Raw genomic sequence first — 17,623 nt, forward strand, 5'->3', positions numbered from 1 at the left:
ACCTTCTCATTCAAAGAGTTTTCTTTATTTTCATGACTATGAAGGCACCAAAACTATGAATTAACACATGTGGAATTATATACATAACAAACAAGTGTGAAACAACTGAAAATATGTCATATTCTAGGTCCTTCAAAGTAGCCACCTTTTGCTTTGATTACTGCTTTGCACACTCTTGGCATTCTCTTGATGAGCTTCAAGAGGTAGTCCCCTGAAATGTTTTTCACTTCACAGGTGTGCCCTTTCAGGTTTAATAAGTGGGATTTCTTGCCTTATAAATGGGGTTGGGACCATTAGTTGCGTTGGGGAGAAGTCAGGTGGATACACAGCTGATAGTCCTACTGAATAGACTGTTAGAATTTGTATTATGGCAAGAAAAAAGCAGCTAAGTAAAGAAAAACGAGTGGCCATCATTACTTTAAGAAATGAAGGTCAGTCAGTCAGCCGAAAAATTGGGAAAACTTTGAAAGTAAGGGCTATTTGACCATGAAGGAGAGTGATGGGGTGCTGCGCCAGATGACCTGGCCTCCACAGTCACTGGATCTGAACCCAATCGAGATGGTTTGGGGTGAGCTGGACCGCAGAGTGAAGGCAAAAGGGCCAACAAGTGCTAAGCATCTCTGGGAACTCCTTCAAGACTGTTGGAAGACCATTTCAGGGGACTACCTCTTGAAGCTCATCAAGAGAATGCCAAGAGTGTGCAAAGCAGTAATCAAAGCAAAAGGTGGCTACTTTGAAGAACCTAGAATATGACATATTTTCAGTTGTTTCACACTTGTTTGTTATGTATATAATTCCACATGTGTTAATTCATAGTTTTGATGCCTTCATAGTCATGAAAATAAAGAAAACTCTTTGAATGAGAAGGTGTGTCCAAACTTTTGGTCTGTACTGTATATGATATGATATAATTATTATTAGCAGCATATGCCCTTGGTTACAGATAAAACAGCAACAGAAAAAGCTGTTCTCAGATAAACATTTATAACTTGCATAGAAATAAAACATTTTTTTTTTAAAGTTGGCGATAAGAAGGAAAAATTCACCTGGGGAGTTGTAGTCTCGGCTCCGGCTTGCTCAGGAATAACCCGGTGAATTATAAATATACATCAATTATTAAAAGAATCTGCATGTCAGACAGCGCGCACTATTCCCACCTTGGTTGGCAGTTTTAAGTACATCGTTTTATTACAACTTCTAAGAGAAACGCATGCTGTGATATCCCGGCTCCCGGTATTATCTGTGCACTAACCTCTGAGGAAGTGGAGCTGCCATATTTTTCTCACGCGTCTTAAGCCACAGGTTTAATTCCCCGGTGTGATCAGGTGTTTTTCTCTCCGCCATCTGTGTGCTGTGTCTCAGCTGCTTTTAGAACATGTGTATTATAATGAGAGTTGCTGCTTTTTCAATTACGCTAAGATTTTTATCAGAATGCTTTTACATTGTTTTATTCAGTTCTGTGAATACGCTCACATAGATTTGCCTAGTTTTTAACCTTTTTCTTTTATTTATTTTTCTTTATACTGTTAATTCCCTGGGTTCTTGAGTAATAGATATCCCTGTATTCTTCACGTTTAGTAGGTCTGACTGTTATCTGCATAATGTATAAGTACCAATATATCATATCAATCCTCCAGGTACCTGCACCTTTCCCCCTCATGGTACGTTCACACGGGTTGCGATATGCAACAAGAGAAAAAAATCCATGACAAATGTGCTGCAAAAATGGCACGAGTTACGTGCAGATTAGTGGCGTAATTTGTTGCGGATTTCACAAAGGGAGAAATCTGAGGGGGAAATTGGTAGCATAAAGTGATATTGTAAGTGAGGCTGCGGTTCCGGTTCCATTGCGGGCAGATATGGTGGAGCGTCCGCATGGGTGCCGGAAGGGAGGGCCACAGGGTTCATGCATGGATCAAACTTAGTGAATATGAACCAGCATACTCCCAGGTTGTAGAGACAACAGTGAGCATTGATCAGCCAGGGGAGATCACCTTTTAAACACCTGCTGGCCAATCACAGAGTGCTGCTTGTCAGAACCTCATAGGTCATGTGATGATCCTACTCATTAGCACCTGTGCAGCAAATCCCTAATCAACTTTGAATTTGTGCACAGGTGCTTTACCTGCCAGTGGCCGACGTAGCGCATAAGATGCACGCACACTCGGCCGCGCATTCCTTTGCGAATCATCCCTCGGGCGTGCACGCTAACGCCCAACCGACTCGGCACGGAATCGCACCAGCATGGACACCAGAACGGAACCCGCAGGAGATACCGGAGGCAGGACCGGCCGCGATGCATTGCCATCAGCCCGGCAAGTCTGCCTCCGGTGTCTCCTGCGGGTTCCGTTCTGGTGTCCATGCTGGTGCGATCCCGTGCTCGTGCCGAGTCGGTTGGGCATTCGCGTGCACGCCCGAGAGGTGATTTGCAAAGGAATGCGCGGCCGAGTGTGCGTGCATCTTATGCGCTACGTCGGCCACTGGCAGGTAAAGCACCTGTGCACAAATTCAATGTTGATTAGGGATTGGCTGAACAGGTGCTAATGAGTAGGATCATCGCATGACCAATGAGGTTCTGACAAGCAGCACTCTGTGATTGGCCAGCAGGTGTTTAAAAGGTGATCTCCCCCCCCCCCTGGCTGATCAATGCTCACTATTGTATCTACAACCTAGGAGTATGCTGGTTCATATTCACTAAGTTTGTTCTATGCATGAACTCTGTGTGTCTTTATCTAGTGAATGCCTCTGGAAACCTCGTCTCTGCTCTACAGTTGCACCGTGTATGGCCTCGGATCGGACCCTGGATACTTCACCGTCTCATCCTTAGGTCCCTGATTTCACGGACTCTTCTGTATGAACTTTAGCCTGGTCTGGCTTTTCTCTGACGTTTTCCCACAGAGGTTAATATTTGAACTACGTTATTTCTGTATGATTTCTGGCTTAGACTTTACTGCTGTGTTTTCAATAAATCTACTTTTGTTCAAATCTTTGCTTGGTTGCTTGGGGTTTTGCAGCATTACAGATATGCTGTAGATTTAGGCTGGGTCTATATGCCGATTTTGGCCTCGCAAGTAATTCAAGTGACTGGGGTTGTGACCCACAAGATGTTGCGACCACAACCCCTAAAAAAATAGAACACTGTCAAATCCACTTTCCTACTAGAGTAAAAAGTTGCGGATTTTTTACCCAATGCATTATCCAATGAATTTTCAGTGCATAATAAAGAATATATTGGGGAGGGGGGGGGGGGGGGGGGGGCGCGCACCTTAATTTAAACTGTGACTAGTGCTGTCTTCTAAAGACGTTACGAAAGAGGAGTCTGGACATTTCACCTTCTAGACTCCATATACTAGATTTTTGAATGAAGTTTTATGGAGCACCAATTCGAGACACAATCGCTAAATGTTCTTAGGCCCTTAAAGGGGTTTTACTAGACTTTTATATTAATGGCCTATTCTTGGAAGAGGTAATCAAATCCCAGAACCCTCGCGAACAGCTGTTTGAAGTTGCAGTACCCCAGGTGGTATATTCAAATGTTATGTAATATATTATATTACCATGTTATGTACTATACCTATGATAGTGTGTACATAACAGGGTTACCAAACCTGGCTCAGACCTCAGTAGGACGTTAGTTGTGGGCTGGCCCCACCCTTAACCTTTGAGGTAGATAGTGAGACTTCCAAGGGGAAGGAATCAAAGTCATTGTGCTCCTTCTACTTGGGACTCAAGTTCCAGAGACTAACTGATTTCTGTGAAAGTTAGAATCTGGATGGCCAAAAATTTGAGTCAGCAAGGTAACCTTCAACTACAGCTAACCAGATTTTGCTGCTTGTGAGGGATTATAGTTAAGACACCCCTCACACACTTAACCATGTCCTGGCTAGATAAAGAATTCATGGGTGCCGTGCCTCTAAAGTCCTGTATCCCACAGTGGACATTACAGCCATTATTTCCAGAGTACTATTTGCTGCCATAGATTCTATTGAGAAAGATTTTAGTGAGGTAGAGAGGAAGGTGGGCTGTAATGCCTATCCTTGCCGAAATCCATATACTGGGAGAGAATTGCACTGTGTACAGTTGGAACTGTGTTTTTCTATAGTTGGATGTACTATAACTCCTAGTTTGCACTGCATTTAAGAGATACATTTATTGTTCTAACTCTGGTTTTCTGACTCCTACACCAAACGCTGGCCATTGCACTCTACACACCCTTTCTTGTACCCATCTAAGCACATAACACCACATAACACCAAGAGCTACCATCAGGCCAGAGTTCCAGAATCCGGGTGAGCCCCAAGGAAAAAAGGGTACCCCCTTGTTATGCTACACTGGCCCTAGGGAGCAATGGTAAGAGGACAGACACTGTGCTTGACTGTAAGCTACAGCCACTACCACTCCCATCCTCCAGTCCAGCTCCTCATGGATCGCTGCAAAAAGACCTGTGCTTGGTATTGCAGCCCAGGCCCATTAACTTGAATGAGACTGGACTAGGCAAGTAGGCCATGTATGTAATGTCACTGGCCTAGGAAGAAGCTGCAGCACTCACCATAGAACCATGGCCTCTTCAAACAGCTAATTGGCAGGTGTGCCAGGAGTAGGACCCCCATCAATCATCTATTGATGACCTATCCTGAAGACAGGCCATCAACATTAAACTCCCGGAAAACCTTTTTAATTCTGTGCAGTGTGTCGGGATTCGAACCCGTGCCCAGCCACATCCCAGGCGGTAGCCCTGATTACTAGGCTACCGTCCTCTCTGGACATTCCTCCCTGAAGCCTATTAGTTAACCTCAGTCTTGCCAAGCCTTGCTCATTACCCTTGATTCCCCACACCTGGTACTTCCCTATATAAGTCCAGCCCCTTGCACTCCAGTTTGCTGATTATTGAGCTCCTGAGCCTTGATCAAGCTTCTCCTCATCTGCTGCTCTTGTTACTATTGAAAGTCTACTGCTGACCAGGAATTGCCTACCGACTACTCTTCTGCTTGTCCCTACCTACTGAACTGCTACCATCGTTGCCATCCGGATTGTCTGACTACGCTTACTGCCGCCTGCCCTGACCCACCGCCTGCCTACTGACTACGCCTCTGCCAGACCTCCTGCACCTACTACCTGCCTGCGGTCCTTGCCACTGGGCTCCACTCCTACCTCCAGCCAGCGGTCCTCTGACTCAGGTGAGCCTGTAGGACTGTTACAGAATAATCAGCCAAAACTATGGAGTCCGCAATGGCCACTCTGCGTAAGCAGGTCTCCGAACTTCAAGAATTTGGTACTACATATCAGGAGAAATTTGCCCAGCTCCAAGGCATAGTCCAAAGCCAACAGAGGGAGATTATTGAACTACAGAGGCAACTCCTGGACGTCCGCGGCGCGCCCGCAGACACCCGCATGCCACTCCCATCAAGATTCAGCGGCGACAGACGCCAGTATCGGGGGTTTCTAAACCAATGCCGCATCTATTTTCAGATGTACCCGGCCCCCTTCACCACCGAGAAAAAGAAGGTGCTATTCGTGGTCAATCTCCTGACGGATGAAGCATTAGAATGGGCATCACCATACGTGGAGACTAACAGTCAGCTCCTGGACAACCTAAACAACTTCATCACCGCCATGAGCCAAGTCTTCGATGACCCCAACCGCTGTGCGACAGCCGAGGCGCGACTACATGGTCTGCGGCAAGGGAGACGCTCCGTCGCCGAATACACCGCCGAGTTTCGCCGTTGGGTCACGGACACCACCTGGAACCCAGCGGCACAGAGAAGCCAATTCCGGCGAGGCCTGTCAGAATTAATAAAGGACGAACTCGCCAGAGTTGAGGCCCCGGACGATCTGGATGATTTCATTCAGTTATGCATCCGGATAGATCAAAGACTCTCCGAGAGGAAGAAAGAAAGACTCTGGTCCTCGGACCACAGACCCACTTACTCCTTCTCTTCCACCGCCCAGCGCGACCCCCAGTCAGTAACTGAACCTATGCAGGTCGACGCTCTACGTAGGTCTCTATCCACAGCTGAGAAGGAGAGAAGGCTGGCCGAAAACCTCTGCCTCTACTGTGGGGAGCTGGGTCATTTTGCCATCAAATGTCCTCATAAGATCCGAAAGACTATTGCCGTCATGGAGCTAAAGGAGCAACCACAAACTCCAACCCCGCCAGCAGCCCCTGAAAATAACAACACGGCGGCTCATGGATCCCACTTCATCATCCCGATCCTCATCGACATTGAGGGGCGACAACTCCCCTGTTCAGCGATGTTAGACTCCGGGGCGGGAGGCAACTTCATGGACCTAACCTTCGCCCGCGAAAAGAACATTCCACGGACAATCAAGGCAGCCCCCGTTGACCTGGAAACCGTCGACGGATCCCCACTCTCCTCGGGGCCGGCCACTCACGAGACCACCGAACTACAACTCCTCATAGAACCAGATCACCGTGAAAAGATCCACTTCTCTCTGATCGCTTCCCCGAAGTTCCCAGTGATCTTGGGCATCCCATGGTTGGCCACCCACAACCCCTTGGTGGACTGGGAAACCCGCTGCATACGATTCCCATCAGAGCTCTGCACGCTAAATTGCTCCCACAAACCCGTCCTTCCACCCGAAGACACCACCATCTCTAAACTATCCGTCAAGGATCTGCTACCCCCTCAATACCGCGAGTTCCAGGATGTCTGCGACAAGAAAAACGCAGACAAGCTGCCACCACACCGACCCTACGACTGCCTTATAGAACTGTTGCCCGGGGCCGAAATACCCTTTGGCAGTATCTACTCCCTCTCAGAGCCTGAACTCAAGGCTCTGAAAGAGTACCTGGACGAGGACCTGAGGAAGGGGTTCATCCGGCCCTCCACCTCCCCCGCGGGAGCCCCCTTTTTCTTCGTAGAGAAAAAAGACTTCTCCCTGCGTCCCTGCATAGACTACAGAAAGCTTAATGACATAACCGTAAAAAAACGGTACCCGCTCCCACTGATTTCCGAACTCCTTGAGAGACTCCGGGAAGCGAAGATCTTCACCAAACTCGACCTTCGAGGGGCCTACAACCTCGTCCGAATCCGCCCTGGGGACGAATGGAAGACCGCCTTCCGGACACGTTATGGTCATTTCGAGTACCTGGTCATGCCTTTCGGACTCTGCAATGCTCCCGCCACCTTCCAGCACTTCATTAACGACGTCCTCAGGGACATGCTGGATCTGTTTGTAGTCGTTTACCTGGACGACATCTTGATCTTCTCTGAAGACCTCGAGCAGCACCGCGAACACGTCCGCAGGGTACTGCAGAGACTCAGACAGAACTCTCTCTATATCAAGCTAGAGAAATGCGAGTTTGAGCGAACCACCACTCAGTTCCTCGGATACATCATCTCCCCAGAGGGCCTAAGTATGGACCCGGGGAAGGTCCAAGCTGTGATGAACTGGCCCGTTCCGAAAAACGAGAAGGAGATACAAAGATTCATTGGCTTCGCCAACTTCAATCGGAAGTTTATCTGGAACTTCTCCAAGGTCATAGCACCAGTCACCCAACTCACCAAGAAGGCAGTCCCCTTCTCCTGGACACCCGAGGCCCAGGAGGCCTTCACCAAGTTGAAACTCCTCTTCACTTCTGCCCCAATCCTAATCCACCCGAACCCCGAGCTCCCATTTACAGTCGAAGTGGATGCATCCGACTCTGCGGTGGGGGCAGTTTTGTCACAACGGACAGGGGAGAGGATGCTATTACACCCGTGCGCATATTTCTCCCGCCAGATGTCCCCCTCCGAGAAGAACTATGACATCGGGAACAAAGAACTACTGGCGATCAAGGATGCCTTCTCCGAGTGGAGACACCTGCTGGAGGGAGCCACCAACCCCATAATCGTACTAACTGACCACAAGAACCTCGAGTTCATCCGCAGCGCTAAGAGACTCTCAGCCAGACAGGCCAGATGGAGCCTATTCTTTTCCCGCTTCAACTATCTCATCACCTATCGCCCTGGATCATAAAACGGCAAGGCTGACGCCCTCTCCAGAATGTTTTCCGAGCCCTCACAGAGTAACAAGGGCCAAAATAACATCTTACCCGAGAGAAGGGTCGTAGGGGCCACCTACTCTAAAGAACTCCTGGGCACAATCAAAGAAGGATATGAAAATGACCCCTTCCTCTCCCACCCCACAGGCAATGTCAGCCTTACGTTTAAGAACGGTCATTGGTTTCATCAGGACCTACAACTATATGTACCAGAAATCGCACGGCTCGAAGTGCTCAAACTCAACCATGACTCCAAGGTGGCCGGTCATTTTGGCACAAGAAAGACCCAGGAGCTTCTCTCCCGCTCCTTCTGGTGGCCAACATACAAGGAGGACATCAAGAGGTACATCTCCTCGTGCACTGTCTGTGCCCGCAATAAGACTCCTCGTTCCTCTCCCGTGGGTCTGTTACAACCCCTCCCGATTCCCTCCCGCCCCTGGGGCTTGATCTCCATGGACTTTGTGGTAGACCTTCCTCCTTCAAAAGGGATGAACACCATCCTGGTCGTGGTCGACCGTCTCACCAAGATGGCCCATTTCATCCCCTACAAAGGCCTACCCACAGCCAAACAGACGGCCGATCTTATTCTCAGAGAGGTCTTCAGGCTGCATGGGATCCCGGACGTGGTCTCCGACCGAGGCGTACAATTTGCCTCAAAGTTCTGGAAGAACTTCTGCCTGGCGCTCGGGGTTAAAGTGAACCTGTCCTCTGCTTTCCACCCTCAGTCAAACGGGCAGACGGAGAGAACTAATCAGACCCTAGAGCAATACCTACGCTGTTTCAGCTCCCACCTGCAGGATGACTGGCTGGATCATCTCCCCACGGCCGAGTTCGCCTACAACAATGCTGAGCACAGCTCAACCAAGCACAGCCCCTTCTTTGCTAACACAGGCTCGCACCCGGTGTTCATTCCCCACCTACCCGTCGCCTCCACCCTCCCAGCAGTGGCCGAACGCCTAACAACCCTACAGGAGGCACAAAAGAACATTATAGACAACCTCCAGCTTGCCCAGAGGCGCTTTAAACAGGGAGCAGACAGACGTTTCAAACCCACCCCGGGCTTCCATGTGGGAGACAAGGTGTGGCTGTCCACCAGGAACCTCAGATTGAAGGTCCCCTCCAAAAAATTTGCCCAAAGATACATGGGTCCGTTCTGGATCACCGCACAAATCAACGAGGTCACTTTCCGTCTCAACCTTCCGGACTCCATTAGGGTGCACCCTGTCTTCCATTGCTCTCTCCTCAAGCCATACGTGGCGAACACCTTCACAGGCCGCCACTCTCCCCCTCCACCACCCGTGAGGGTACAGGGTGAAGAAGAATATGTTGTCGCAAAGATTCTCGACTCCAGGATCCACCGGGGAAGACTACAATACCTAATTGGGTGGGAGGGTTACCCTCCTGAGGATAACTCCTGGGAGCGAGAAGAAAATGTCCACGCCCCCAGACTGGTAAAAGAGTTCCACCAACGGCACCCCGGTAAGCCTGCCCCTGCGGTGCCCGGAGGTCACCTTGGAAGGGGGGGAGTACTGTCGGGATTCGAACCCGTGACCAGCCACATCCCAGGCGGTAGCCCTGATTACTAGGCTACCGTCCTCTCTGGACATTCCTCCCTGAAGCCTATTAGTTAACCTCAGTCTTGCCAAGCCTTGCTCATTACCCTTGATTCCCCACACCTGGTACTTCCCTATATAAGTCCAGCCCCTTGCACTCCAGTTTGCTGATTATTGAGCTCCTGAGCCTTGATCAAGCTTCTCCTCATCTGCTGCTCTTGTTACTATTGAAAGTCTACTGCTGACCAGGAATTGCCTACCGACTACTCTTCTGCTTGTCCCTACCTACTGAACTGCTACCACCGTTGCCATCCAGATTGTCTGACTACGCTTACTGCCGCCTGCCCTGACCCACCGCCTGCCTACCGACTACGCCTCTGTCAGACTTCCTGCACCTACTACCTGCCTGCGGTCCTTGCCACTGGGCTCCACTCCTACCTCCAGCCAGCGGTCCTCTGACTCAGGTGAGCCTGTAGGACTGTTACACAGTGTGAGAGGAGTGACCAGGACCGTGTTGCAGCTCCACTGCATTAGTAATATGGCAGAGAATTATTGCAACTTCAGTTAGGGAATGAAGAGGTCTAAGCAGAGATTCTAAGGCTGGGTTCACATGAGCGTTGCGAGTGACGTGCGGGAAAAGATGCGGGTGTGTTGAGGGAAAATGCGCAATTTTCCCCCGTGAGTGCAAAGCGTTTTAATGCGTTTTGCACGAGCGTGAGAAAAATCGGCATGTTTGGTACCCAGACCCGAACCCGGACTTCTTCACAGAAGTTCGGGTTTGGGTTAGATGTTGTGTAGATTTTATTATTTTCCCTTATAACATGGTTATGAGGGAAAATAATAGCATTCTTAATACAGAATGCTTGGTAAAATAGGGATGGAGTGGTTAAAAAAACATAAAAAACTATTTAACTCACCTCATCCACTTGTTCGCACAGCCCGGCTTCTCTTCTGTCTTCTTTGATGACATGGTCCATCACATGATCCATCACCATTGGAGTACAAAATCCTGCACTGATTGTCCTAATACATCTTTATAGCATTCAAAAGCATTTTAGTTTATCTAATACAAAACCAACCCTCCTACATAGAAGTAGATTTAAAGGCTTTGGACACTTTTGGGGACATTTTTTATTTATTTTTGCATTCTACTTACTTTGGGCTAAAAACTAGAGGTAAGCAAAGTTTGAAAAACTTGGATTCAGCAGCTTCACCGAACTTCATCAAGAAATTTGTTATAAATTACTTTGTCACAAATGCTTTTCATTGTGTTGTGCGGGCGCAATGATGGGGAATGGCGATCGCGCCACCACCATAATTTAACTCCTCAGATGCCATGCTCAATGCTGATACGGCATCTGAGACATACAGGTGCTCAGGGGTTAATCTGGGGTTAAAAAAAAATTATACTCACCTCATCCACTTGATCGCGGAGAGGCCTTCCGCTCCTGTCTTGATTGAAAAAAAAACGCCAAAGGACCTGCGGCGAGCGTGAAGTTGTCACCAAGTGATCATGCTGGCCGCACCCGGTGACGTTATCAATGATGACCAGCGTGATCACAACCAGGTAACGTCTTCACGCTGGTCGCAGGTATTTGGTGGGTTTTCTTCAATCAAGTTGGGAGAGGTTGGCCTCTCCGCAATCAAGTGGATGAAGTGAGTATAATTTTTTTTTTATTTCCAGCCACCATGTTAGGCAAAATTGGTTACCTCGAAGCATGAGGAAATTTGAATTCGTGGTGAATCAAATTTTTCCTAAACTTATCGAATTCCACTTCAGATGCTTTGATTCACTCAACACTGTTAAAAACATTTCTTCATTTGGATTTTGAACAGTTTATCTTCTGCAAATTTCATTTTCACTGCATTTGTAGATTGGTGTTTTTCAGTGAATCCAAGCTACTCTAGTGGCTTGACCTGTAGCCTCTATCTCTAGTTCCCTGGCAGCTCATAAACACTCATTTAACCACCTGACAGTTCTGCCAGAGCACAGCAGGGGTGGGGGTGTTTTAGCTGCTCATATCTCTGGATTGGTAGCAGCTAAAGATATACTGTAGACCTAGTCTTGTTTGAAATCTGCCAGTCCAAGCTTTCACAACAGCATCAGCAGGAGATATCACAGCTAGAAATTGAGTCAAGAATAAACAAATATGCTTTCACTTTCACTTTCTGCCATCTTTCACTGCCATCCCGAATTCTAACAGCAATATCTTCTAATGTAGTGGAGATAATGCTTTGGATCTGGTATTATTTGAAAGCTTTAAAGCCCATATTTCTAACTACTACCAATCTAGAGATATATGAACAGCTAAAGCAGCCCTACCCTTCCCCTGTTGGAGCCCTCTGGCAGAACTGTTAGGAGGTTAAGCTACCTTTTTTCAGTTTAATCATAATTTAATTTGAATGAATGTTTATGAGCTGTTAATGAACTAGAGATAAGGGCTACAGATTGAACTGTCAGAGGAGGTCTCTAATGGATTCTGTGATAAACAGAAGAAACAGATGCAGTGAAAATGAAGGCTGTAGAAGGCAAACTGTTGAACATTTTTACTAAAGACCCATTGAAGAAATTATGTTTAGCTCAAAATAAGTAGAATGCAATAATAACAATAATAATAACAAAACAAAGGTGTCCATAGCCTTTAAAAGCTAACACTAGAGGGAGCTTAATTCATATTGTGTTATCATAGAGTTCAAGGTGTAAGCTCCTAAGCTCCCTCTAGTGGCGGCTGCAGGTAACTAGTATGTTCTATTTTAATTGGAAGTTTTATACTTGCACTAGCAGAAGGACCTGGTTTTGCACGGGTATATTACATCTATTTAATTTAATGTTTGTGTGTGTCATTAAAAGATATCGACAGTATCCCCCATAACAGTTACCTCTACAGAACCCCGCCCCTTTAACAGGGAATTCCACAGTCCCCACCCCTTAACACTGACCCCCCCCCCCACAGTGCCCCACCACTTTAAAATGGGACCTCCACAGCAGCCCATCCCCTTAACTTTGACCTTAACATCAGCCCGCCCCTTTAACAGTGAGTTTCACAGCACCCCACTCCCTTGACAGTGACCTCCTCAGGGGCCCGCCACCTTAACAGTGACCGCCACAGCAGTTGCCCCTTTAATAGTGGCCCCTGCCCCCTAACAGTGACCTCCACAGTGACCGCCCTTTAACAGTGACCTACACAGCGGCCTGCCCCCTTAACAATAACATACACAGTGATCTCCACAGTGGCCACCCCTTTAACAGTGACCTCCACAGCACCCTGACCCTTTAACAGTGACCTACACAGTGCCCGCCACTTTAACAGTGACCTCCACAGTGCCGCCCCTATGAAATTGACCTCCACAGCGCCCTGCCCTTTTAATGCTAGGGCTACATGACGACATGTGTCACGCAACATTTTGTCTCAACATTTTTATAATGATAGACTATGGTGTCGCACTGCGACATGCTGCAACTGCGACACGACAGTTGCAAAAAATCCATCCAAGATGGATTTTTCTGCGACTGTCGTGTCGCAGTCGCAGCATGTCACATGTCGCAGTGCAACACCATAGACTATCATTATAAATATTGTCGCGCGACATTGGTGCGACATTAATATCGTGCGACACATGTAGCATTGTATGTGCCCTATGTGTTGTGCGCCTAAGGGTCCATTCACACATCCGCAAAATGGGTCTGCATCCGTTCCGCAATTTTGTGTAACAAGTGTGGACCCATTCATTTTCAATGGAGCCGGAATGTGCTGTCCGCAGCCGCATTTGTGGATCCGCACTTCTGGATCTGCACTTCCGTTCAGCAATTGCGGACTAGAAAAGGCATTTTCTATGAGAGTGTCGGCGATGTGCTGTCCGCAGAATGCGGAATGCACATTGCCGGTATTCGTGTTTTGCGGATCCGCAAAACACATACGAACGTGTGAATGGACCCTAAAGCTGACCTACAGCAGTGAAGAAAAATGGCTGGGTTGTTATGGAAACCTGGAGTAAAACTGTGTGTATGTGGAGATTAAGGGCCTGCGAGATTCTATTGGCTGATAAGGGTCATGTGACCGTGTGTATGGCAGTTTGGATATGAAGAGAAAGACTTGCAGGCTTGTATTGGCTAATGTAGGTCATTTTTTGGGAATATCTAAGGAACAGTACGTCCTAGAGAGCTGTAACCCCACCAAGATTTATTTCCAGGTAGCAAGGGATGTGTATACCAAGTTTCGTTAAAATCGATGGTTGCGTTTTTGAGTGATTGCAGAACATACTGTGGGGGGTTAGCTCTTCTCCGGGGGTGATTCACACAAATATCGTCGCCAGACACCAAGTTTCTGGTCCAAACATCACTTTATTTGGCTCCTCAGCAATCCAAACATAAATGGTACAAAATAAACACCTGCCCGGCTGGGCTCTAACTAAACATATAATATCCTGACTCACCTAAAGTCACAGTTCACACCCTGTGAACACATGCGGCTTTGTCAGCCAATGTCCCACAGCCTCCTGGCTGTACAGAGCACAGTACGCCCACTGTCTCCAGTTCAGTATTTCTTGTGGGGGATTGGGGCTCAGTAGTCCGCCTGACTATGGCCCTGCGACCCTCCCAGGCGTCGCTGTGTCCCCCAACTCCAGGCTATCTCCCAGCCTTGTGGTCCCTCAGCCTTGCCCAGCTGAGACCACACAGACAGAGCCTCCAGGCCTCTGTCCACAGGTAACACACTACCCCCTTTCTGACACTCTGGGAGGTGCCTTATGCCAGGCCGATTACCTCCAGCTTGTCTCACCTGAGGTGGAACAGGGGTGTGGACCACACTATCCACCCCTTCCATGCCTCTAACCTGAGTGAGACCTGTCACTGTCTCACAATACATACATATATACGTCCTTCTTTATATATAGATTACTAGCAGAAGGACCCGGCTTTGCATGGGTATATTTTATCTGTTTTATTAAATGTTTGTGTATGTCACTAAAAGATATCGACAGTATCCACTATAACAGTGACATCTATTTCACATATCCCCCCCCTTTGTTCAAGCCCGTGAGGGTGAACACCTGCATAACCACGGGAGGCTGGTGAGAGGGTATCGACCTGGCCTGGACGTGGGGAACAGCCACCCACCCTGCTCTTTGGCTGCTCCCAATAAGAACCGGCCCAGATTGGCTTTACAGCCACACTAAGTAACCCAGTGTCAGCGAGCACTAGCTGCCGCTGACACAGAAAATTAGCGGTTCTTATTTCACCGAGGCCAGGAACCTCGGTGACACGTACCTTCCCTTTGTTCTGCCAGACCCACGCCAGCAGAGCTTGGTTTATCACCAAAACCAACATCTTGCCTAACCGAAACTGCCTAAAGGCCTCATGTGCCCATCTCATGGCCAGATATTCTTTTCCTACTCTTTCCCGAGTCATAATGATGCGCTGTCGTATATTTTGATCTCTCTCTCTTTTTAGATCCTCTGGCTCCTGTACATGCACCTCACGTCCTTTCTTGGACTGCTGCAGCTCTTGCCTGAACTGTTCCGAGTCATGGTCATATCCTGACACTTTCTCCTTTGCTTTGCAGGGCTCCTTCTGCAGAGCATGCTTGCCCCTACTTGCTTCTTTTACGTGCATCTGGGTCACTTCTTCCTTCTTTCCAACAGTAGTTACGCTAGCTACTATGACAGTTTTAGAGACCTCTGCTCTTTAGCGGCTTTTTCCACTTCGGCCGCGGCTCCCTTTGGCTTAACTTTGGTCTCTGTAGAACCTGGGGACTTCATGTCAACCAACATATCGGCTTTAACTTTTTCAGTCTTTGTCTTCTTGAAGTCTCCAGTCTCTTTGACCGCCTTCTCATCCTTCTCGGACATGGCACCATACACTTGCCCTGTTAACCCCTCCCCCTCATCGAGGCAGGAGGCACCAGGGTCTTCAGCAGACTCCTCGTCTTCTGTCATTTTCTCCAGAGGCTCACCCAGGACCCGGTTCTCATTTTGTGGAGGATTCAGGAGATACAGCCCATTGTAATAGCCCGGATCCGTAAACTGATCGTTCACCTCCTCGTACTTCTTCCCCAGCAGGCTGCTGGCTATTTGGAAGGCCTTGTATGCAGAGGGGACGTCTTCCAGGCCTAGGCTACACGCTACCACGGGTCTGTGGTCTTCGGCATCCACATCAGCCCCATCACCTGGTTTAGCAGAAGCATCTTCCATCTTCTCTGCCACAGCCAGCACCACAGTGCCACCCTCTCCAGTCCCATTTTTAACAGGCTCTGGCTTCTTGACATCTTCCAGAGAACTCTCCTCTTCAGGTTTCTCACCTTCCACCTGCTGTTTGAGAGCACACTTAGATTTCTCCAACTCATCTTTTAAGCTCATGAGATTTTCAGTCTCTGCTCTGAGTTGCTTGTTCAGCCTCTCCAATTCAGCATGCTCCTCAAGCGCTTTTTCCAGGGCTTTAGCCAAGGAGAGGGCCTTGGTCTCCTTTTCCCAACCATCAGTCTCTGTTTGGTCACGTTTTTCACCATATCGAGCCGAGATGTATTTCTCTTCAGCTAGGAGTCAGTCACACTTCTCCTGTTTCTTCGCTGGATTAGACATAACTTGCTTCTGGTGGTCCAGGTCTACCATCAGATCATCCAATCCTCGCTGAAGTTTGTTCTTGGTTTTCTCCCCCTTTTTGTATGTCACACCCTGTTTCTCCAGGCGCTGAACCACCAACTCCATGTTTTTCAGCAGTTTCTTTTCAGCTTTTTGCACAAGCTTGTGGGAAGTGCCCCGCTTTTGGGCCTCCGGTTCCAGCTGCTCCTTGCTTGGCTCTGCTGCAGCAGATGTAGGAGTATCACCATTCTCTTTCTTTGCCCTTTCTGAAATTTTCTTCAGTTGCTCTGTGAAGACAGCTAGTCCCGTCTCTAACGTTTCTAGGGAGCGTGAGGAGAGAGAGAGATCATTCTCCTGTTTGCAGTTGTACTGTCGTGTCAGGTCATCTACAACTGTCTGGATATGGGCTTCAGACCCTAGGATGACGTCACCCGACTTAATTCTCATCTCGTCATATATAACTGTCTGGTCGCTACTAGTAACCACCTTTGTTTCACAGGACCTTGACATGGTAGCTTCACTCTCTGGGTTGCTATCGGTCACAGCACATACGTCACCTATACCGCTTGTGTCATTATTAATTCTGACCTCTAGGGGCACCGATGAGCTAATCCCCACCTGGGACACTTCCTTAGTAACCAACCAACATTGTGGGGACTGCATTTCCACCTCTGGTACGTGCGGTACACCCTCTAGCCCTATCATATTTTCCTGCACCTTCAAACACTGAGCTGGAGCTGGGCTTTGCTCCACACTACTTATATGCATGTCTTCAAACCTTTCGATTACGACATATCGCGCTTCATGAAACATAGCAGATGCAGAAAATAAAGCTACATCATCATTTACATTTTTACCACCAGGGGGCGCTTCTCCCCTGACCACAACCTGCAACGGAAAAGTTATATCACTGTCACCACATATTTCATATGACATCATATTTTCCTTATGCATTTCCGCACTTTTGTCACCATCACTTTGCACTTGACCAGCCCCATTGTTTCCAATGGTCAATATTCTTTCCCCATGCAGGTCAAAGTGCAGCTCCCTTAGATCCTCACTTAAAGGGACAGGTACAGGTTCTGCAGGAGTTTCGTCACTATCTGCAGAAGTGTCTCCATTACTCCACAGAAACAACCCGATATCACGGCCCAACACTCCCTCATGCATGAGCGTATCTGTAACACCAAATTCATCAGTCTCTGTTCTCATTGGAGTCTCACGCGCAGTGAAAATCTGCGGATAGTCCTTTATCGCACGACTGTCCAGCACCTTTAATATTTTACCAGTCTCAGGTTTCAATATTGTGCTATCTCTTACCCGGGCTAGCATGGGATCCCGGATCCTTGTCATCCCAAAACTAGCTTTGGTCATGGGCAACTGAGGTAACACAGAAACCTTCTCCCCTGTAGATTTCTGCGAGGGAGCGATCACAGCAGGCTTATCCGCCTGTCCAGACACAGACTTATTACCTACCGGCCCAGCAGGT

Source organism: Bufo bufo, chromosome 2, assembly GCF_905171765.1.
Source record: "Bufo bufo chromosome 2, aBufBuf1.1, whole genome shotgun sequence".
Taxonomy (NCBI): Eukaryota; Metazoa; Chordata; class Amphibia; order Anura; family Bufonidae; genus Bufo; species Bufo bufo.